We start from the raw sequence: 25,525 nt of genomic DNA, 5'->3' as shown, positions 1-25,525 counted from the left end.
TATATTTCTGAACACGGGAGAAACAGGGGTATCCATTTTGGGGTGTAAATCCTCATTTTCATGGGCACTATAGGAAAAAATATGTCTTTAAAATGACATATTTGCAAAAATATGAAATCTTATTTTTTCTCCTCTAAATTGAATTAATTCCTGAAAAAAAACGGTGGGGTCAAAATACTCATGACACCCCTTAGTGAATACATTATGGGGTGTAGTTTTTAATATGGAGTCATTTAGGGGGGGGGTATCTATTATTCTGACACTAATGAGCCTTTGCAAACTTGGCTTGGTGCAGGAAAACAAAGTGTTCCTCAAAATGCTGAAAAGTAATGTTAAATTTGTACGTCATCTAAATGATTAAAAAAAACACAAAAGCTTTTCAAGTGTGCATTCAGAATAAAGTAAACAGATGGAAATATATAGCTTATCAAAAATGTGTACAGTATGTTTGGACATATTTGAGATATTACAGTTGAAAAAGTGAAAAAATGACAACTTTTTCAAAATTTTTCCAATATTGGTACTTTTAATAAATATACACAAATTATATCGGTCTCTTTTTACAACCAAAATGAAGTACAACATGTGGCGAAAAAACAATGTCAGAATCACTTGGATATGTAAAGCCTTTACGGAGTTATGCTACGTTGAACGACGCATGTCAGATTTCCAAAATTTGGCTCCGTCACTAAGGCGCAAAAAGGCTTCGTCACTAAGGGGTTAAAGTGTCACCGCGGTGCCAATCCCAGCAATACCGTAGTGATGACTGATAACACAGCAGCAAATCACTACTTGTGTGGTAGCCAAGCGCAGAACTTCATGCAGAGACAGTGGGGAATAAAAGGAGAGATGGGCTGATGCTCCTGGGGGGCCTAGGCCATGGCCATGTGTCTGCTGCTGGAATGTTTGTCTCCTCTGATAATGAAAGCACTTAAGAGTTTGTATGGGAATGCAAGAGTTGTACGCGCCCCGCTGACCTGCATATGCAGGGGAAGCTCAGAAGTCTGTTACAGCTAACGACTAAAGTGAAAGTGATATGAGAGACTGTGTAACCCAAGGAGCCTACTGGAGCATGGATATTATATACCACACCCAAATGTTCCGCATGGTTGTGTCAAGAACGTATTTAAAGTAATCCTGAAATTCCTATTCAGCGATGATCATAATTATGATCGCTTATATGAATAGGCTGAACCGGATGGACATGTGTCTTGTTTTAGCCTAACATACTATGCTACGATATGTATTGTGCACTGTGATTGCTGACTATAGTCAGGTGATCTTCCCAGCATTCATATCAAGCTTACCAGCATTCATAGTGATAGTAAAAGCATGACAGCTACCAACAGCAAACATGGGTGTAATTTCACCACCAAGGAAAAGCCTATCAGCCTAGTCTACCATCTTAGTTTTTTCCAGGTGAACGTATATCTACGAGTTTCATCCGCCAAAATAGGAATGATCAAATTGATCCGAGAATTGATCTGAGATCACGGGCTAAACCATGTTGGTGCAGTACTTTTCTTTTTGATCAAGTTTTGTTGATCGAAGCTCAAAATGTTGGGCAATAGACCCTAAATAAGAAAAAAATGCTTGCTTGCCATCACTGCTGCTCGATTCATCTGCTTGTTGCTTGACATTTACTAAATAGTTCATGCCATTTTTTATGGTAAAGTTTGCAAATTTACTTGTCAAATTTGAAAAATGACAAGAAAAGTGTAGAAATAGTCAAATTTACTAAGTCAATTCAGTGAAAAAGACAGAAATTTCTGCTCTATCCATTCGAGAAATCACGATACACCTAATAAATCCCTCCAACTATCTCCTTCACTTTTACTGGCATAACAAATGCAAATCTTAGTAAAAGCCGACCATTCAGTCAAAATCGGCCGTTACTTTTCACATTTGCGTTTTGGCCATTTGATAACTTTTGTTAAATAAGTCCAATAACAAAAATAATTGCCTCATTATCTAATCTAACGTTTTGCGTACCTCCATTGTTGCTCCTATTCCATTTCCATCCAACAGTTTAGAGCTGACAGCACAAAACCCAGCCGGGTGTTACAGTAACTTTGCAATGGCCAACACCCTTAGAAGGGAAGACTTTGTGTGATTGCACTAGCAATAGTATTCCCTATGTGATGGCTGTGTCTTCCAAAATCAGATCCAAACACTTAACAGGAAACAGGATGCTGGCAACATTCCAGGTTACCTTCAACACCTTCACAGTCACATATTTTAAGAAAAGAGGTTCCAAAAATTCTCTTTTTTCATCTAAGGTTTTTAATAAAAAAGCCTAAGATAATTTTTTGTAAGAATGGCATAAAACTGCGTAGCTAGCTGTGCTTAGTAATTATCAAAAAAGAGGACAGGATATGGTTGAAAGTTTTGGTAGAAAAGTGGCAAATGAGGTTTAAAGGCGTTGTCCAGTTGTAAACTATTGTTGGCTTAACTGCAGGATAGGTAATCAATAGTAGATGAGCTGGAGTCCACCGCCTGGGATCCCTGCCAATCAGCTATTCTTCAAGTGGGCTTGTACACTGAGCTGATATCTGTAGGAAGCTGACAGCTCTATTCTCACTGCAGTTTCCATAGAAGTGAATTGGAACTTTGCCTGTAATACTAAGCTTGGCCACAGCAGTGGGAACGGAGCTGTCTGCTTCCTGTAGAAATCAGCTCATTGCATGAGTTTACTGGCCCAGAGGACAGCTGATCAATGGGGGTCTTGAGCGGTGGATCCCAGTCAATCTTTTGTTGATGGCCTATTCTAAGGATGGACCATCAATAGTTTACAACTGGACAACCCCTTTGACGCTGATAAATGTAAGGTTATGCACGTGGTCAGGGAAAATAAATGTCACCATTACACACTAAATGGGAAACCACTGAGCAAAACTGACATATAAAAGGACTTGGGGAATTTAGATAACTGTAAACTTAACTGGAGCAACCAGTGTCAGGCAGCTGCTGCCAAGGCAGTGTGGTGTGGTCAGGGACATTACTGGTTATTTGTCACCAGGAGAGCAAACAGAGTGCAACAAGCCAATAGACAATACAGGAGCATGGCCAGGACGAGCCAGAAGTCAGAGGCAGGAGTCAAATTACTACTACTAAGCAATGTACTTAAAGATCAAAAACGAATGTGGTCAAGAACAAGCCAAGATCAGACTCAATAGTCAAAAATCCATACAACAGCAACAATACCATGAACAACATCAGGAAGGATATACTTTTGCCACAGCCCGCCGCTGTTCCTTCAGCTCACCTAACACTGTTCAGGACTAGTGTTGACTTGACTAAACCAGTAGAATTCTGCTTTGCACAAACCTGGACCGAGCTTCTAGCAAAGTTCTACCCAAAACAGAGCTCTACTGGTTCAGTTCACTCAACACTAGTCCTGAACGCACTGTCAAAGTGTAATGCGTGGCTTTTATGGCTCTTAGACAGTCTTATACACCAGTCTTGGGGTTTTGGTGAACTTCCGCTTCGGTTTAAAACTATTTTGGTCAGAACCAAACCTTTTGCCAATCGACCTACCCGCTACCTTCTTCTCACAAATGCACAAACTATTCCGTGGCTATATCTGGGGAGGGCATAACCCGAGACTGGCCTTTTCATTCCTGAGCCAAAAGCGCCCCCAAGGAGGTACGGGACTCCCAGACCTCCAGCTATACCACAAGGCGACTCACATCGCCAGATGGATCCTCTTAATAGATAACACAATTGCCTCCCCAACACTTTGTATGGAAAGGACATTACTTGGGAAGGATAACCAGGGACTGCTCTGGGTTAATGGTCTCACACAAGATAAACATGTGCACCTTAACCCCATCACAAAATGCATCATCAAGATACTGAAACATGCACGGATGGAAGTGACAAGTGCAAAGTCCCTCCCCCCCATGACACCAGCTTCTTTAATACCCTCTATTCTAGCCAATAAACCACGGGGAAGTGAAGGAATATGGGATAAACTCCAATCCACCACAATTTATGATATTCTTAAGGGCCCCACTTTGACAGACCCGATGCAGCTAGACAGCTGGCTCCCACAACCACCCCGCAACTTCTTGGAAAGGTCTACTCTATATCGCTCACTGAGACAGTTCCAATCCACCCACCTTGAGAACTCGAGGGACCCGACATGGTTTGAGACATATACTTCCCTACCCTCTCGACCGAAAAAGTTGGTTACACATCTTTATAAAGGACTTCTGTTGCAAAAAGCCTCAGAAAGGCCCTGGTTTTTGAGGGAATGGGAAAGAGAACTGGGACTTACTCTCAGTCGAGAAGATACCCTAAAAGTCCTGAGGAATTCCCACGGGTTCTCAAAATGCGTTCGCATACAGGAAAACTCTTACAAGCTGTTGGCCAGGTGGTATAGAACCCCGGTCACAACTTCCAAAACGAACCCGACATCCGCAGACGTTTGCTGGAGATGTGAGGAAGAAAAAGGGACAGCCCTCCATATTTGGTGGGAATGTTCAAAAATTAAGCCCTACTGGCGGTCAGTCACCAACATTATCAACAAAATATGCCATACCTCTTACTCCTTTAGACCGGAGGAGATACTTATCTGGCTCCCCACAAACCATTTCAAACCCTCAAAAAAAAGTTTGCCTACAATCCTTTTAACGGCAGCTAAGCTCCTGATACCCCTCTTCTGGAAAGAGAAGGAGATTCCACAAATCCGCCAGTGGTTAGACAGGATAGCGCAAATCTTCCGGTTTGAGGAGATTCTGGCGTGGGAGGCCAACACCAGGGACGACTTCACGGCCCTTTGGACCCCATGGATCTGCTTTCAGGACAATCCAGATCTCGCCACAACCTAAAATAAAGGATCTGCCTATGTTCACACCACAATATAAAGACAACATCTTGCTGTTTGTTCTCCCAAATTGTTTTCCCTAATTGTTTTTCCTAAATCTACCCCACCTGATCACACCCGGTTCCCCTAGGTGTGTTTCTCATTACACCTCGCATCCTTACCCCCCCCCCCCCCCATCCCACCTATACCCCTGATTGTCCCCCCCGTTACCTGGCCGGAAGTATGCCATACATGACAGAAGCGTTATATTTATTCTGATGTCTGCAACTGAATGGTTATTCTCAAACTGGCCCTGCGTGGCTGATATGCATGTCCTCATATCCGGCACTGTTATACCATTATTTCAATAAAAAGAAATTGTTTAAAAAAGAACCAAACCTTTTGCAAAAGATTGGTGAACTGGCCGAACCAAACTTTCCAAAAGTTTGCTCTTCACTACTGGACGCTATCATCCTCCACGTGCTGCACACCATGTTGTCCAGTGCTGCCTCTCTCCTCTCTGCCTGTAGGGCTCAAGTGTGCTCTTGCCACCTTTCTTAATTCAGTCACCCACCAACTAGCATGCATTTCTGGCCATATTACGCATCCTGCTTCATGGAGGTTGTCTAAGCAATTAGTCTCTTATAGCCATTGTGACAAAGCCCCTGTTTGCATACTTTCTGTTTTTGACTCCTGCCTGACCCTTGATTACTTTGACTTCTGTGCTTCCTGACCTCGGCTATGATTACTGGACTACATCATTGCTTGCTGCCTGCCCTGACCTTCTGCCTGAGCCTTGTTATTGCTACTGTGTTGCCAGCACTGACCTCTGTACATTTCCTGATAATCTGCTGTTCACACCATCAGGTGACAACTTTGATCACCAGGTGGCATCTAGCTACTGAGATGTGCTTTCAAAAGGCTACCTGGCCTGACATAATCCAGAGGCACTGATCATCTTGGTAACTCAATGCAGAAAGGAGGATAACCATGGGCAGGACCCGCAGGACGATGCCTGAGAGATTCAGAGGGGCAGGGGGAGAAGAGGAGAATAGGAAACCTCTGGTTGCCCAACAAACAGAACCATAACCCTAGAACCAGATAAAAATAGTAATAAAAACATTATGGAATGTCTATAACTGGTCTCCTTGAGCAGTTAGGCCAGTTTCCATACAATTGCCTGCAGAATTCTAGGAGATATAATATCTCCTATTCTTAGCGGATGTGGATGTCATATAGTCAGATATGTTATTACTAGAAGATAAAAGCATCTAAAATGATTGCTCCAACCACTTAGATTTATAGCAAATTACTGTTATACGACCAAAATTTCTGTTAGGTATAAATTTCACATCTTGGACCCTTACTTGTGACTCATGTGTCAAGTAAAATGGGGCACGGTGTGAGGCTAAGAAAGAGAGAGCATGTTATGTTTTGGGGATTATGAAAACAGCTGAGCAGATAAGTCATAAATGTCAATGTCTGACTGTCTAAATAGATGAATAACTCCTAAAGGCAACCTGTCACAGGCAGCATGAACAGGCAGCATGAACCCAGGACAGGTATGGCCATTGCCTCCATGTATGTGTTATTCTGAAATACTGCGGCATTTCAGAATAAACACACTTTGAAGTTTGACTTGGAATGGAGCTCCAGGTCACAGAGGCTGGCCACACCGACCTCTCCCTGCCCACAGTTTGAAAATGGACAGCTCTCCTCCCTTTTATAGGAAGCGAGAGCTGTCAGTTTTCATGCTGAGAGCAGAAGAGGCCGACATGGCCTGCATCCTTGACTCGGAGCTGCGTTCCAAGTCAGACTTCAAAGTCTGTTTGTTCTGAAATGCCACCGGGCCTTGGTTCAGGCAGCATGAACCCAGTGACAGATTCCCTTTAAGCTCTAATTGATACAACTAGTTTAGCAACTAAGACTAATTATCTCTTTTTTCAGAGCAAAAGAAATACCTTTGAGGCTTAGGCCGAATGCACATGGGCGGGTCGGATCCCGCATTCGGAATCCGACCCTGCCCACGGCCAAGGCCTGTGCTTACCTGTCCAGGTCTCTTCATTGTGGATGTGTACGAAAGTGCTGGACGGAGCGCCACCGCAATATGCAGTAGAGTTTGTTTTCTTTTTAAAAACACCTGCTTTCCCGCGGGATCCACGGCCCGTCGGCAATGTCAATTGTGGATGGGCCGCGGATTGGACGGCTTTCATTTACTTCAATGGAAGCCGTCAATGCGGGAACTGCAGGAAAATAGAGTATCCTGCAATGTTATCATCTGTGAGCAGAACCCGCAATTGGTTTCTGCTCATGTGCATTAAGAATCTTTTTTGCATTGCATGCTATGGAGGGTTGTTGCTGCGGAATCTGGAGGCGGACATCTGTTCCAGATTCTGCAGCAAAAATCCACCCATGTGCATTGGGCTTTACGAAGGTGGAATATAGTTCCATAGGTTGCTATGAGTGAAGTACTAGGGATCCATCCAACCTAGATCACAGATCCATTAAAGCGGTTGTATCAAAATCAGATAACTTGCTGAAAGATTGGGGTCTCATGGCCTAGACCTCTGCCAATCTTGACAATCAATGTCTCCCGAAGTGAGGAGGAGGGTGAATGGAGCGCTGGTCGTGCAAGCCCACTAGTGTGGCATTCACTTTCAATGGGACTGCATAGATAGCCGAGCCATGCACACTCAGCCATTTCCATTAGCAACCAATCACAGTATTAGGCTGAGTCTCATTCTTGAGCTCAGCAGGGGTCTCAGCGGTTAAACCGCCATCTATCAGTGAGTTATCCCCTATCCTACGAATAGGGGATAACTTCAAATCTTGGTACAACTCCTTTAAATAATCATGCACATGAGCCCTTAGGGTTCATAAATTGTAAAAATGTTGTGCCAGTCATCTATAAACTGGAGCGTCAAGCAGTTGCAGAGATCATTTATAATTTAGACATCTCAGGAGAATAATTATATACTGTCTGACATTTTCTAAGTCCAAAGAAGAACATTTTGACTTTTTATGCATTTCCGTCAGCCTCAACAGTGTTCAGAAGTCTTTCAGTTATAAATTAATGTTAGAAATCCCTTAATATAAGGTAGGATATCATGAAATACTTAACATGTACAGGATTCTTGCAGCGACACAGGAAGAAGCCAGGCTGAAACTTTCTGAGTAGTTTATGAATTTAGACCTTAATTCAATCTTCTCTGTACAAAATGAAAAATTTGCAATATATGGCAAGTGTCACGGTCGGGGCAGGCGACACGGGAATCAGGGTAGAATGTGAACATAAAGCTTACAAAAAAAAAATTACTGTAATAAATAAAGCTGAAGTTGGCAGTAGAAGCTTCTGTTAATAGGTAAGCAATATGCGGTTATTCAGAGACATTAGAAAATCTAACTGTATGTAACTAAGAGTATGCTTAACGCTAATATTAGTGGGGATGGTGACAATCTGTTATAAATCCCAAAGATCAGCAACACACTTCAACTGTAGAACACATAGTAGTACCACCAAATGTTTCAACCTAGAAATGGCGGTCGCCCGCAAGTGTTGTCCAATAACTTGTCTGCAATATGTGTTCCTCTGATGTCGCCTCAAGCTTGCATATTTTAACTGGCAGGTCTGCTTTTAAGTCACACTTCTCATGTGCACACGTCCAGCCTTTTTCTGAGGACCCACCTCACTTACATATATCCAGCGTGTTTGGTACCATAATGTAGGTGACTCATGTTTGGATGTCTGTTGGGGGTACCCAATTCGCAGAGCTGCAGAATGATGTGAATCCTTTGTAGCGGTCTCTCCAGCTGTAGTTCCTGCACAGATTCTCCATGATACATCCCATATAGCTCCCCAAGCTGACTCCTCACTCTTTTGGCAGTTCCTTCTCTTTGGCAATGTAGTCTCTCTTAGGGCTCAGTGCCATTGGAATTTCTCTCCAGCTTGCAGCTCTCTATGATCTCCAGTCCTCCAGATCTTCCACCTGACCTTTGCAGCCAATGGGAAGTCACATACAACACTCCGTAGAGAACACAAAATGTAGTAATGTATGACAGCCTGTTGAGGTCGCCCTTATATCATCCAGATTACATAATTATAGGAACCATAACACGGTTTATTACAGCACAAACCCGAACCTGGGCTCCCTCCTTACAGTATGTGGTTATCAGAAATGGATCAGCAAGGGTAACCTGATGATCAGCTTGCTGGACATATCGTTCCTATGGTTAATAACAGTCAGATTTTTTAAAATTAGCAAATGTATCAATGCTAAGCAGTATGTGCTGTTCTAGGTGAATGGAAATACCAAAGGACCAGGGGAAAGAAATGAAGAAATCTGTTTTTGATGCCATGGGTAGACCCATATAAAATAATTCCAACAGTTCAGCTGTTATGACAGGGGTGGGGGTGTGCGGGGGGGGGGGGGGTAGTGGCTGATAAGTCCTTGGCTTTGCAATTCAATAAATCTGGTAGATAGAATTTACCTCTGAGTTATCTTGAGAGCCAAGTTGCTATTGTTATTTAAATGTGGATGTGTGGATATCACATTATTGAGCTCTTGACTTCTCATTAGTGGGTGAGCCATCTTTGTATTGATTAGTTCTTGGCTTTGCAATCTTCATTTGTTTTCACATCAATTAGTTACATCATATGAAAGTTAAATCTTTAAAATACCTTTGTGAGCAAATTTTGATCCCATGTGCCATTATCATGTCATGCAGGTTTGAAGACAACACGGTGGACTCTGCAGCAGATTTCACTGCAAAGAACAGCAGAACAGTGAGGAAGTTCCTGTTTCTGAAAGGGACATCGGCCAAAGACATTCACAATGACATGGTTCAGACATTAGGCAACAAGTACATTTCATACACCTGTAGTGGCCCGCTACAACAGGGTTTCTCCTCAGAAGAGTGTATGCTCAGTGTTGTTTTGTCAGTGTCCTTTGTGTTGTGTGATTGAGGTGTATTGCCTGTCTGCAGCACTGAAAGGGATAACTGTCTGGTATGTGAGCTAACTGTCTGGAAAATGTATCCATTTGTTTGTCACGTGACCTCGTAATATATATGTGAATGCAAGGTGTGTGTATGAGGAGTTCTGGGTCTAGGGTGTTCTGCTCTGGGCTTGCAAGAGGAGAGTGTGTTCTGGGGAGATCCGCAAGAGGACCACACAGGCACCTTCAGCCTGTGTGACCCAGAATGGAAGAGGCCGAAAAACATACACCGCCTGCCCTGGGCCTACTGTACCCAGGAGATATGACAGGACTCCTTTCGTACTAAGGGAGAGAGAAAGTGAGGAACCACCAGGCAGCATACCTTCTTTACCAAATGTGAGTGTTGACCAGTAGAGTGTTGGAGAGAAAAGAGTGTGTTGCTGGGATCAGGACCTACAGATAACCAGACTGTGGTTTCTCCTGTTCACCCATGAGTCCTTCCTGTCACACCACTTTGCATTTTTTTTCACTGTTTTCCTGCTGGCGTGTATTTTGAAGTTGTACTCAAGTTACCACAAGTGAAGCAATCAGTCACCCGTCTGTTTTCGGAGGCTGTGTCTTAAAAGAATCCTGTGTATGTGTGGTTTTACTCTGACAATTAAAAATTCCCCCTCGGAGGCCGTGCGAAGGTGACTTTATTCTGCCATCTGGGAATTCCCCCGCGGCAGAGAAAACGGTGGCGTCATGTGTGACACAAAACAAGACTAAGGTAGTCCAGTATTGGGTTCCCCATTTATTAACCTGCCCTCAGTCCTTGGACATGTCACTGGTTACCCTCCAGGTGGGAGACGGTAGAGCCACCATGACAAGGACCAAACTCTACCCCGCTGTCTCCTAGGCCAAGACAGTAGCCAAGGCTTTGAATATTTCTAGAGAAAGAGTTAGGTTTATAATTCATGATCATTGGGACACAAGGAAGTTGTGCACCACATGTGACCCAAAATCTTTATCTGCAGATCAAAAACGTGCCCGAGTGCAAGCCTCCCAGGGAATTCTGCAGTGGTTTGGGTAGGATGCTGATACTTTGCTGTCTCAACTGGTGGCGATGAATGAGGTCTGCATTTTTATGTATGATCCTGAGTCAAAAAAAGCATTCAATGGAATGGCGATGCAGTAGATCTGCACGTCCAAAGACATTCAGAGTGCAGAAGTTGTCATTCAAAGTGATGGCGTCTGTCTTCAGGGGTAAAGATGGGATACTGCTTGTGGACTACTTTCCAAAGGAGTCTACTATTACGGCTGTATATTACCCAAGACTTCTGGATAAATTAAAGGAGACATTGAAGTAAAAAGGCTCAGAAAGTTCATTGCTTTATGTCATTAATTGTATTGAGAGTGGCCCTATCAGCAATTACCCACTTGTGCATTTTTTTGCTGATGAAGATACTGTTTCATATGGCAGTTCAGTTTACCAGTATATTTTCTGGCTAGCCAGAGGCTTAAAGTGACCTTCCGGTGGTTGGAAAAAATTTGTCCAGGAACCAGAGGAGGGAGTTATATTACCTGGTTCCCTACTCTATCACAATACTGCTGCAGATCTACAGATCTACTTGTTTCCATGGCCTGTTTGGGGTCTTCGAAGATGGCCGCACCATTTTTGTAGACTACTACATTCTCACTGAAGACTCAGTCCAGGTCCCTCCCGCTGCTCTCCACAGCTCTGACACGCTTCCCCCAGTCCTCAGCCGCTCATACAACATTACTGCCTGGTTACAAGATCCATAAATCCCACCTCCAGGAAGTGAAGGCTGTGATTGGTTTATCCAGCGCTACATTGATTGGCTGAGCAGCGGTCGAAGAACCAATTACAGCTATTGCTTCCTAGAGGTGGGATTTAGGAATCCTTTAGCCAGGAAGTGATGTTGTACGAGCGGCTGGGGACTGCAGGAACCACGCTGAACCTCTAGAGAGCAGCACAGGGACCTGGACCAAACCTTCTAGGTAATGTATTATTATTATTTTGTTTGTGGAGTGTAACTTGGGTTTATTTTTTGGGTAGGGCTTATATGTCAAATCTCTCGAAAATTAGGCTAGGGCTTATTTTTGGGGTAGGTCTTATTCTTGGGAAACCAAGTCGGTGCTGGTTAGATTGTGAGCAGCACTGGCCAATCTGAAGGCAGCATGGAATGTCTGACTACTGATGTACTACGAGGAAATGAAAAAGCATGTCCACTCCTCCACAACTGCATATAAAAAGGAGAAAAAAAGAAAGATCATGAATCTGTACACACCCAAAAATTATAATACATGACAAAGTTTATTAAAGACAAAGCAAACAACACAAGAGCAGCAGACTCAAAGCAATAATGTGAGAATAATCATAGTACTTAGCAGTCTATAATAAGACATCACTGTATATACAAATGATGGATGCCAGAAAATGGCAACAGAAGATTAATCAATATATCCAATATATGAGATCATCAATAATAAAACAACCAACCAAATAAATAATCTTGCACCAAAGACAAAATGAGCACATAAACATCCCAAAATGTGCATATACTGTATAAGTGGCGAATCCCATTAAAATGCAATGGTGTCTAAGGTAAAGTGGCCGTGTATATAATGAGGCCGAAAGGCCATAAGATATTGTAGAAAAAAGATCCCATCAGGGGAATCTATCAATGTGACTTCTTGCCAAGGAGGTGAAACTATAGATAGGAGGTCGTAGAGAAGACATCTAAGGTACCCAGGTTATGGAAATGCATCGACATGTGAAGTGCTCTGAGAGACAAAGCTGAGCTTCGTCCCATATTATTGTCGTGAGTCTTGCTGTTTCTTCAGATTTTTTATTGTTTTGGATAATTGTTTGCTTTGTCTTTAATAAACTTTGTCATTTATTATATTTTTGGGATTGTGCAAATTCATGATGTATGCTCTTTCTTTTTTTGTATGCAATTTTAGTTCTGTTACATGCGCAGCGCCACAATTTGGTATCAATTCCTTTCTTTTAGCCTCACTGTGTATTGGGACATATCTCTCCGTTGCCTACGTCCACTACTGTGTTGCCGAGTGGCTGAGCCACTCTGATAGGTGCTGTGAGTACTGGAGCTTAAGCCCCTCCCCCTGCCATTGAAGCTGCCAGACGGAGAGGAGGTTCTACTGCTGATTCTATGTGAGGCGCTCCAAGCGCCATATTAGGAAGGTCCTGCTCATTCTGTGACATGGGCGTTTAGAGGCAATGAAGTTGGCTAAGCCCTGCTCCCAGAATCTAAAAAAAAAAAGTATAACATTCCATTGGCTGCTCTAATACAGAGGTATTTTGTAATTACAGCATTATGTCAAGGATAAATACATCTTTAACCCCTTAAGGACCAGGCTGTTTTGTATCTTAAGGATCAGACGCTTTTTAGGGATATTACCCATGTGGTAGCTTTACTGCCCTATTTTTTTCCTTTAGCTAGCAAAATAATTTTTGCTGCATTTTTTTCCCTGTAGGGCTATTTTTTAAATATCTTTTTCACTAACTTTTTTTCCCATTTTTTAGTTTTATTGGGGATAAAAAGCTAAATAAAATGATTTTTTTTTTACATTTATAGTTATTCTTAATTAGTACATTTACCCTAAAATAAAGTACAGGACGGGTTCCTCATTTTGCTTTGGACGTTTTGATATATAATATGTATGGTTTTGGATTACAGGGCGCATTTGGCAATGGTTTTGGTTGGTGTCCGCTTTGGGTTATTTCTTTCTTATGTATCTATTGTTGTTGTATTGTGTAATTTTTATTTACTTTACTTTATGTATTCATGTTTTTTACCATCTATGTTCCCCATGATGTCATATAAGACCTCTGGGGGACATTCACATGTTTTTTAATTTTTTTTATTTGATATTTTCCAACTGTAGCTGAGGCATCCATAGGAACCCCAGTTACAGGGAGAAACATCCCCTGTAGTGACAGTAGTCACTGGCAGAGCTGATCAGGGTCTTCTAGGACCTTGTAGATCGGCTGCAGCAGGGAATCCCAGCGGTCACATGACTGCCGGCTGCCGTAGTGGAAGAAAGAATTTCACTTTTTAGTACATGAAGAAAGGAGGAGGCAGAAAGGGTTAAAACCCACTTCTCCCTCCTCCTCCGGGTTAACAGCTGTGACTAACAGCTGACAAGCTGTCCTGCTTCTGATTGATTTCAGAAGCAGGAGGCTTAGTCTCCGCCGTAATTTTACATACGGGCGGAGCTTTAAGCCCGGGACCAAGCGCCGTATATTTACTGTGCCTGGTCCTTAATGGGTTAATGTGGTTCAATATTATCTATGACAGATAAAGGGGGCTGCTTTAGTTATTGAAACTGCTGAACAGTCAGCCCCCTGCAATGTCGTCACAGGCAATCAAAGAGCCCAACCACTGGTGTTAGAATTGGGTCAGTAGTGGAGGATTCTGTTCAGCCTCCAAAAATGTGGCTCTGCCATGTCCATGAGGTCACTGTAGAAGGTGGCGCCACCTCTGGTTGGCCTTATCCCTTTTTTCCATGGACTTTTCAAACCTGTTCTGTGCAACTTATCTCCAGAAGTTCAGAAAGTTATAACATCTTAAAGGGGTTGTCCCGCGCCGAAACGGGTTTTTTTTTTTTCAACCCCCCCCCCGTTCGGCGCGAGACAACCCCGATGCAGGGACGTACAGACAGCTTACCGGAGCGCTTACCTTGATCCCCGCGCTCCGGTGACTTCTATACTTACCTGTGAAGATGGCCGCCGGGAACCTCTTGCTTCGTGGACCGCAGCTCTTCTGTGCGGTCCACTGCCGATTCCAGCCTCCTGATTGGCTGGAATCGGCACGTGACGGGGCGGAGCTACACGGAGCCGCTCTCTGGCACGAGCGGCTCCATAGAAGACTACAGAAGACCCGGACTGCGCAAGCGCGGCTAATTTGGCCATCGGAGGGCGAAAATTAGTCGGGCTCCATGGGAACGAGGACGCTAACAACGGAGCAGGTAAGTAAAAAACTTTTTATAACTTCTGTATGGCTCATAATTAATGCACAATGTATATTACAAAGTGCATTATTATGGCCATACAGAAGTGTATAGACCCACTTGCTGCCTCGGGACAACCCCTTTAACTGAAGGATGAAATTTAGTATTTAGTGGCATGATACAGCATGGATGTTATGGTCATTACAAATTCTGTTGTTTGCCATCTCGGTCAGCTCACCCCACTGGTGAAACTCAGGCTCATTTGGACAAGAGTTCCTGACTGGCTAGCCTCTCTTCAAATATTCCTGGCTTCTGCAGCATATTGTTGGTTATAGCGTAAGCTATGTATGTTTACATCCAGTATTCCTTATTTGCTTCTGGTATCTTATTCCTTGCTTCTTTGGTTATGTCCAGTCCTTGCTTCTGAGTTTTGTAGATGTTATTTTCTCTCCCATTGCTTGTGTCTCTATTGTCTTGCTTCTCATTTCAGATCTACTGTTGTTTTTTATTTATTTATGGGTCTTAGTGCCGTCTCATTGCTTGTCACGCTCGGTGTTTTAAAAAGAGTTTAGGGATACTCAAGGACAGTGGTGTCTAGTGTTAGGGTCAACTTCAGGGATATAATAACCCTCTCCAATCCACTGTCTGACGCCTGAAGACATTCTGATTGAAGGCTGTACAGCTCCTATGTCGGAAGACGTCCAGCAGGGTATTCTTACTGTATATTACTGGCCGCTCTGTTGTCGGGGACCTCTCCAGCATGTCACATACTGTAGTACTGGCTCTAGCCAGCAGATGGCGCCATTGTATAATGGCAGAAAGAGAAAGCCCCCTAGGAAACCCTGAATCCAAAATTGGATTGCAAAGGGTCAATGGAGCATTTAAAGAAAGCTAAAGTTACAATCAGTTTGTTATTATCTTTTCTTTATCTACTCTGTCATCTGGCATCATCTGATTTCATCAGCATTCTCTTTCTGTCATCTATTGGTGGGTTTCTAATTTAGAATTTTTGCTATTTAGTAGTTTTGATATGTGCTTCATATTATTGCTCATTTGACTGTGTGGTAGTCACATAATTATTCTCTACTGTAAGCCCTGAACGTTTCTGAGTCCTTAGAGACATAATTAGTACCAAGAAAAGGCGACTGCTAAAGGTGAAGTCCAGTTATGCCGTCTTCTGTCCTGCTGGCTTCGTTGAAATGAAGGACATGTTTGATTTTGACTATGGGATCTCTTCTATTTTTTGCACACCGCTACTCATACAAAATAAAAGGACTTTTGCATGACAAACACATTTATAATCTTCCAAGAAACTCTTTTCCCTGCACCATAACTATTTACTCAGACAGTGAAAGGGTCTCGTGTTGCAGAAGAAGAGCTGTGGAGAATTCGAGGAGATATGAGTTTCTGAACAACGCATTCAAACAAGAACATTAAGCGTTGTCTGTCTCCTTCTGGAGAACAGCTGCTACAGGGACATCGCAACAATAAACAATAAAGCGCCAACATGATTAAAATGTAAACTCTTTCATTCTCGATAGAAATCATTAAACCGAAAGAAATAATTTATTCCCTCCGTGACTTCACTTAGAGTCTGGCGCCCTTTTCATAAGGGTTTGAATGGTGCTCATGACAAGCTTTACTTCCTTCGTCAAGGTTAACCGTTACTCAGAAGAAAACTTACAAAGTGAACAGCGGAATTCTAAAACATCCTATCTGATGTTCACTTATCAACTAAGCTCTAAACTTTTTCAACAACCAAATGTAGACATTGTGCTTTTTTCTCTTTGCTAGTACTACACAGGGCTTCTATTCTTCTGCTATAAATGGTAGTAATTGTACCGACCCATAGAACAAAGTTATCAGGTCATTTTTGTTGCACTTTCTGCACCGTAGAAACAAGACGCACCAAAAGATGCCGCAATTTCATTTTTTTTCCATTTCTCTCTACTTATAATTTTTTAAAAGTTTTTCAGTATATTATACGGTACATTAAATAGCACCATTGAAAAATACAACTCGTCCTGCAAAAAACAAGCCCTCATACAGCGACGTCGGTGGATAGATAAAGGAGTTACGATTTATTAAAAGGGGGGAGGGAAAAATGAAAATAGAAATAAACACATAAGCCCCATCACTAAGGGGCAAACAAACCCTTTTAGGTTCAGAAAGTTGATCTGCCATAGCAGGCGTTGACATGGAGGTAACCTTTACCTTTCAGGGTAGGCAGTAATTACCGAAGCAGCCATTAGATCTTTTTGGCATCTTCGTTCGACTAGTGGTAGAGAGGTTACTGGTCTGAATTGGCTACCTTGGTGTACATCGGAGGTGCAACAACTTATCTCTCTTGACAGATCTGCAGACCACAAGCTGGTTTCCTTGCTGACCAACTTTTAATAAACAACTTATTAGAATGCTTTCCCACATAGGCTGCACGGCTGGCTTGTTGCTTATGGCAAATATGTTGTTGCTTCGGTTGCCGTTTTGTGGCACATATAGATTAGACTGGGCCTCTGCTCCTTCATCACTTTGCAGTGAATGAGACTGCAGGGTCTGAGGAGCCTAGAAGATGGCAGGGATGAGTTTAGGCCTTGTCACGGGGCTCTACCGTCTCCCACCCGGAGGGTAACCAGAGACACGCCCAAGGGGCCGAGGGAAGGTTAATAAATGGGGGAAACCCAACAGGGGTTTACCTGTAGTCCTTTTGCTCCGTCCTCTGTGGTAAATTCTTAATGGTGACTTTTTAAAGGCAGAGTTGGGAACAGTTGGAAAAGCCATTTACTGTAAGATAATTTGCAAACTTGGAACAGTCCATAACAACTTTACATCCACCGGCAAAAGACACTGGTGCAGGAGGTCACGTGATGTGACAGGGAGGAAACACAGGAGTACAGAGGTATTCTTACACGCCAAGTTATCTGTGGCCCTCTATTCCCGGACATACTTTACCTTCATTCACCAACTCTCTACTGGTGCACATTTACATTTGAAGATCCACACTCAGTGCTACACAGTGGGTTCATGCGGTCTTGCGGTTCCTTTTGCAATACTGCATAGGGACTTGATGAGATATGACTGGACTCACACTGCATTCTCTCTGCCTCCTCCATCTTCTGGGCCCACAGACTGAAGGTGTCTGTTTGCCCACAGGCTCCCCTCAGGACACTCTAAGTAGGAGACTGCCAGAAAAAGAAGACGACTCCACTCATGCACCTTGCAGCCACATATATATGACAAGGTCACATGACATACAGAAGATACATTTCCAGACATAACCCAGACAGCAACCCAGTCGGTGCTGCAGCTAGGCAATACACATCATATTCACTCACATAGAACACATTGACAACACATAAGCACAAAACAACATAAACCACTCAGAAACATCCAGAAAGTTTGGTACATTGACTTATGTACACTACAGAGTCTCTACTGTAGGAGCTATGTCCTTCTATGCTTTATTTACAGGACGTACCATGCCATAAGCATCTTCTTGAAGCAAGTGGTGGTGTTGTAATAGTGTGGTGGTAACAGATGGAGGCAGAAGCAGCACATTTTTTTTTAAATATAACTTTTACTGAACGAACCCAAAGGTTAACTGGCCACACTCCGTAGGAGGACACTGGTCCTTTAAATGTTACATATTTTAACAGTAAGTTACATATAGATCCAAAAGTCCATATAAGGGGAACAACTCGGTGAGACAAGGAACTTCGAATCTCAAATATGACCAACCACTGTTCTTGTAGTACTCCATATTTATAGTTGTACTCCATACTATATTCTAGAAGGTCTGTGGCATGATTAATATTGCAACCTCATTCACCCTAGGTGCCATATTATGTTCCCAATTTTAGAGCTCCACATCAACACAGACTCCAGCCACTTTAGGTGCAAAATAACATCTTCAGAACATTTTCATCTCAAGTATACTTTGATGTGCGCCCAACGCAGCTACCATGAAGTGCTTCATTCCCCATCACAGGCCATCAAATCAACACATGGCATCGCTTCCTGTTAACCAGTCACACTTGATGTCACTTCACTTCATACATAGTGAACAGGTAACCATAAACACAATGTCACAACCCCCCACATCCCAGTCCCTTCTGGGTAGATACTCCCTCAGTCGTATCTGTCATTGTCCCTAGTGTGTATACACTAACGTTTCTTTGGACCGGCTTACATGTCTGGCCACTTTGTGCCATCCGAGTCCAGAGTGAAGTCATCTTTTTCAAGGACCAAGTCCCCTGTGGGAAAAGAGCCAACCTCTCCTTCCATGCAGCTTGTCGTTGTCTTTGGCCCCTGTTTATCAGGCCCTCTCACCATCAGTATCTGCCCCCTTTCTATCATCTTTCCTTGGCTTGGCCCCCAGCATGGGGACAGCGCTCATGTAATTCTGCATATGCAAAGCTCCGCTGTCCCACCTTTATAAAACTTTGAACTGTTCGGTGACACAGCTCTAAAGCCTTTTATAGCAGGCGCCTCCCCGCACCGAGAAGAATCCTGAACTTTTTGGTGTTAGGTGGGGGCTTAGCCCTTATACACTTCCTACTAGAGGCTGATCTTCACAGCGCTAATCTCCACAAAAGTTAAAAAAATGGCGCCCAAAGTACCCCAACATCCTCTGCTCCCTGCTGCTTCTCTGGCAGGGGAGTGGTAATCCTCTCAGCAGTTTTCCTCCACCTCCTTGGCCCTGTCCTTGGCCGGCAGATAGGCCTCTCATGGCACTTGAAGTGCTCTGCTTCATCTTTCACCTTCTCCTCCACTGACTACATCTTGGACTGGGAGAGGGCGGAGCTTGGCACCACCATTGGCCACCAATTAGAGCTGATGTATCTTGCTGTCCTGTGTAAGGAGAGAGCACTGCTCACCTCCCTTACATTATTTCGCCCTTAGTCCTTGCTGCTACTCAACCAACAACTACCATACACTCACCTTCACTATGCATCAGCAACTATCTGACCCTCTGTTGCAACACGGGAAAATCAGTAGTATCAACCCCTTAAAGGGAACATTACTAATAAAGGGGTTAAAAGAATAAAACATAAATGGGTAGTGACCCACAGTTGTTACTACTAGTACAATTCTGAGAAAATAGGATAAATATGTTTCAAGTATTTTACATGCTCTGATGGTTTTTCATATATCTTAATATCCTCTTTGTGTGGGCTGAATTGAGGTCTGTGTTGGAGTTGGTGGCTGGAGGATCAGAGGGATAGAGTAAGGAAGGAGTAAGGAGAGTACATGCGGTGTAGCAACAAGTGTATATAGCTAGTTAAGGCCGAATGCAAACTGGCGGAAATTTTGCGGCGAGATTCCGCATGGAATTTCCGCTGTTGCACGCTGCCATGGGATTGCATTGGTCTGTGCAATCCTATGCAGACAGCCGCGATTGTGATCGTGGAAAACTCGCGCTTGCATGTCCTATTTAAGGGAAAGCCTAGCAGAGGCTCGCAGTGCCGCGCCATCGCTGACACGCCGGCTCTACACTGCACATGTGCAGCTATGCGCTAGCCGGAACATCCACAGATCAGAGCGAAGACACCAGACAGGTAAGCTGCGGGTCACTGCAGGGGCACGGCTTGCATCCCATTGCGATATTCTCGCAGTCGGAGTCTGACCCAGCCTAAGGGAGAGGGTCAGACTCCGACTGCAGTGTCATTCCTGAGCAAGAAGCACCAGATGCATTGTTGCAGGATTCTCCCAGAGCCCCAGTGAAAAACCTGAATAAGCTGTACAGGAATTTTATGTAGAAACAACGGTATCTCCAGTCACCATCTCCTGAGCTGGATGAATGGAAATGGACTGCATTGAATGTCATCGTGTTTGCAACCTGAAGCTACAAAAAAAAACGTACATTTTGCTGTTAACCCCTTCCTGACTCCTGGGGCTCCTTTCCACTGGGAGACCTGCACCCACGATACACTGTAGTATCCTTCCCAGTAGCAACGACATGCACGTAACATCTAGCCCCCCTTCATTGAAGGCAGCAGGAATGCAGTCCCAAGCTCTCACTCATGACCTGAAGGTTGTAGGTTCAATCCCCACGTGGTTCAGGTAGCCAGCTCAAGGTTGACTCAGCCTTCCAACCTTCCGAGGTCGGTAAAATGAGTACCCAGCTTGGTGGGGGGTAATAAATAAAATACTTGAAAGCGCTGGGGAATATGTTGGCGCTATACAAAAAACAAGATTTATTTTTATTTATTTACTGTAGTGGGGGTTATGAACTGTAGTCATTGTGACATTAACTTCTCCTACTTTACAAATGCAAAGTGTAATTTCCCCCCTGAAAGAAGAGTTAAAGCACCCCTCTTACACTTACACTGCATTTGTATAATTGCCTCCTCCAGTCCCAGGACAAAGTTTTGTCCAAAAAACAGGAGGGTTGCTTTAAAGAGTTACAAATTCTTAGGTGGATGACTTTGTATGTTAGAATATGTGTCAGTAGGACAGTATGGCAGCTCATAGAAACTTTGAGTCACTTTACACTACATTTGGAATGGTCGTACAGTCTGGTGTCCTCACCTTAAATACTGGCATTAATAATGAGAATTTATATTCAGACCACACTCACGTAATAATCCTCAGGAAATACAGTCTGATACCATCTACATATTTCCAGTAAGTCATTTCAACCCCAAAATCTATTAGCAGAATTGAGAATTCTGAGCAAGGCTTTATAAAATCCACAGAGGAAGTACGAGGTAGCGAACGTGTTTAATAGTAAGTTTGCTTTAATAAAGGGGAAGGGGAAAAAAATCAATTTTCACGAAGACCTTCAGCAAAATCGAATTAGTTTCCGATGCTACAAGTTACACAGGAGTGATTGGGCCCCTGTTTAATTCTGTCTAATTCCTTTAATTGCCTGCGCCGGTCGAGCTAACGAGGAAAATAATGGTATCATTTACATATTCTCTATCCTGGGATTCTTATTTATATTTAACACAAACGGGTGCGTTAATTGCAAGCAATCTAGATGGAGCCCATGTCTACTTCATGAGGGTTTCGACATTGAACCTTGCTAGCAGCAAGCCTCTGGATGAATTAAAGCTGCGAGAGAAAAGGCAAACAAAAAAGAATATTGTGAATCATCTGCTAGTAAATGAAGTGGAAAAGAAGAGATTTGTGTTGAAGGGACCGAGTAAAATTAGACGTGCAACATAAATTATTCACAAATTAAGACTTTCATGTCTAGCAGAAGGCGAAATTAAAGCTAAATTAGAAGGGGTATGATATTGTGGTTTGCTATGTAAATAAACATAATAGATAATCCTATCAAGAGGGATGCCTCATCAGAAAAAATCCTTTAACTATAAGAGCCGCCACAGTGATCAGACTGATCGCCGCAGGTCTAGCTTCTGAGATAACAAGCAGACAACTGATCTTGCTGGAGGAAGTTGCTGTTGGCTGCCCATTTTCCCTGCAGTGGCCACTATGGGCAATATGTGGTATTGCAATTGGACATGGAAATTAGTATTTAAAAATGACTGCTAATTAGTGGCTCTTCACTGTGGCACTATTGTGTAATGGGGGTGGAGGTATTGCCTTTTAATTCATTATAAGTGCCTTGATTATTATGGCTGAACTTACAGCGGCCTATGCAGGGGAAACTGTTGTATAAAGAAATGTTAACATAAAGAATCCGATTAGCTAGTTTGGTTTTATAATCTGTAGGGGAAATTGATGTTTTCACGCTGGCTGCGCAGGCGGAAATGAGTCAGAGTGTGATGTGAAGGGAACTCGAATGTGACTCATCTCCCTTGTACCTGTGGATCCCTATATCACACAAGCATCACTCTCGCTGTTTGAGAACAATTTCCTTGGTTGAATTTGGAAAAGTGCCAAAGATTAATTGCCCCTCACTAGGTAAGTTTGATTACTTCAAATAAACGCTAACTGCAAAAGTTATACTGGCAACTTCCTGTCCACCAACCACCGAAAGACGTAGAGAGCACACTTAGAACCATGTGATGACTTGTACTCTGTGATGAGGCCGCCGGTAGCCCTCCTCCAGAGAACCCCGGTAGGGAAGATGTTTCCTAGTAGGCAGTACTCCTCTGCAGGCCTCCTATTACCTATATATCTTGCTGCATGGTATATCCCTGAGGACCCCTTCTATGTCCACTCCATCGATCCAGTGGCCCCCTACAATTATGTCAATATAAATTGAAATATATATATATGCCAAATAGAAAGAGCTTGATGAGATGAGATAGGCCAGGGAATATGACAACCATTTAAAGGTGCTCTATCATGTCCCGTTTGTCATGGCCAACCTCAGTGGGTGCTATAAAAGCCTATTCACACAATGTGATTGAAAATTAATTGACATGCTCCATCCCTTGCGCCCCCTGTCCACGGCTGAGGCGGAATATCGCTAGCGGGATGGGTAAGCGCTGACAGGTCTCTGAGATGAGCCTAGCTAATAGATAGGCTCACCACAGAGAATGATGGCAATGGCAGCATGCTGCGATTTAAATCCCACGAGCGGAGAATTGCTCTTGGACGTTCTTGGACACCAGTGCTGTGCTTTCCATAGCAACCCTATGGAAAGCTTTACAGAGCGTGATCCACAGGTGACTTATCACCAGCGGCTCAACGCCCGTGGACAGGCAGCCTTAAGTATAAACATGTTCATCTTAGATTTGGCTGCTTGATGTTATTTTATCGCAAAACTCCAACTATCAGCATGCCCTCCAGCTGTGGTTGAAGAGGTTGCCTACCATTGAGAAAGTTGGGAGTGAATTATCACCCTAGGTCTATTGTAGCTCATGTTGTCTCACGAGAGGGTAAGAGATAGAGATGAGTGAGTATACTCGCTAAGGCATATTACTCGAGCGAGTAGTGCCTTAGCCGAGTATCTCCCTGCTCGTCTCTAAGGATTCGGGGGCCGGTGGGGGGCAGGGAGCGGTGGAGGAGAGTGGGGAGGAACGGTGGGGAGATCTTTCTCTCTCTCTCCCCCCAGCTCCTCGCCGCAACTCACCTGTCACCTGCGGCCGCCCCCGAATCTTTAGAGACAAACGGGTAGATACCCGGCTAAGGCACTACTCGCTCGAGTAATGTGCCTTAGCGAGTATACTCGCTCATCTCTAGTAAGAGACCTTTTCTATGGGCCAATAAATCACTCAGATTCTTGCATCCAGTGGGAATGCGAGCGATTATCGTTCAGTGTAAATGCTGTAATGTAAAATGCCATCCAAATATAACCCAACCTTTTCTATTATGTTTCCCTGTGTGCATCGCATGCTGTAAGCAATCCAGTGATTACTGCATCCCTCTTGATACTAATAAAAAGTAAAGTTAAAGTTAACTGTAATTAAATAATAAAAAAAAAAAACAGTCTCTTCTCTCCCCGAAAAATAAACCCATTTGATTTCAATTTTTTCTTAAATAGTTCACTAAAGAAAAGAAACATTTTTCTTACCGCCAGAATTGTAATGAGCTGCAGACTAAAGCTAATGTATTATTTATACCTCACAGTGCTTGGCGTTGGAAAAAGGAACAATGGAAGATTTATTTCTTCCTTTCCTTTTCCCCTAAAAAAAGAGTATTCTACAATATTACCAATAAAAACTGCTACCTGTCGTGCAAAAAAACGAGCCCTCCTACAGGTATGTGTCAGGTTGTGCTGCTGGGATCTGTTTTACTACAGGGTTCCAGGAGCACACCTTCACAGGTGAGGGATAATTGAGCTGGCTGGGTGTGGAGTTCCTCCTGCCAGCCAATCCCCACGGGTCTGCTGCATATATATACACCAGCCCCTCTACAAGAGGAAGCTGTATCCCTTCACTTTGTTGTCCTGCATGCCTGTATATGTGTTGTGTGAACAGTGTCTGGTCCAGTGACTGTGCAGGTGGCCAGACATCAGGTGTGGACAGTCCTGTTCTGTGTTGTTCCGTCTTGCATGCTAGCCCTAGTGTGTTTGATGTCTGGTTAGTTCATGTCTGTTCTTACGTTTATTTTCTGTCAGTTTTAGGTCAGTTTGTCTCTGCTTTGTTCTGCTGAGTCGTTTGCCATTTCTGGGCTAGGGTGGCCCTTAGGGTCCTCTGGTGCATATTGTCTTGCTTGAGTAGGCACCGGCAAGACATCGAGGAGCCTTGATCGCGGCTTGCGGGCTTAAGTATTTTGGCCAATATACAAACCAATGCCTTGTATTTATTACAGCTATAACATCTGCTTATGTGTACAGGTATGCATGACGAGTTTGTGTCGTCAGTTGGTTCCTGTTTGTGTCTTCTGCCAGTACGTCCAGTCTGAGTCCGTTTCCTGACTGTGTTCCTGGTGGGCCCTAACCCCTTCGGTGTCATGTTTGTGTGGGCCCAGTGTTTGTTTGCCCACATGAACGTAACAGTATGTCAATGGAGGAATAAAAGAGTAATGCGTCTGCACAAAATGTCTTCTTTCCATAAGATAGGATTCCATTGTGGAAAAGTTCTAAAACGTAAAAACCCTATATATATGGTATTGTGGTATCCTTAGCAACCTGTTGATTTAAAGGGGACCTATTATGTCCTCCAGTCCATGGGGCTGGCTTCATAGATTTGCAGCAATGGCCCCACTGATTCTATAGCAGTTTTTATTTTCTTCCTATTGTACTCTCCCCCATTCCCTCATACTAAGTGCTATTTAGCTGGGTGCTGAATCTGCCAAGAGGGCGGTCTCCACAGCTCACTGCCAGTCACATCTAATGTCATTCATGACAGTCGAGATCGCCTACTTGACAAATTTGACTCCTGGAACTTTGAGTCCAACAGCACTCGGTACAGGGGAATGGTAGGGGAAGATTAGGAAGAGAGTAAAAGCT

This window comes from Eleutherodactylus coqui, chromosome 2, assembly GCF_035609145.1.
Source record: "Eleutherodactylus coqui strain aEleCoq1 chromosome 2, aEleCoq1.hap1, whole genome shotgun sequence".
Classification (NCBI taxonomy): Eukaryota; Metazoa; Chordata; class Amphibia; order Anura; family Eleutherodactylidae; genus Eleutherodactylus; species Eleutherodactylus coqui.
This window is presented reverse-complemented; position numbering follows the sequence as displayed.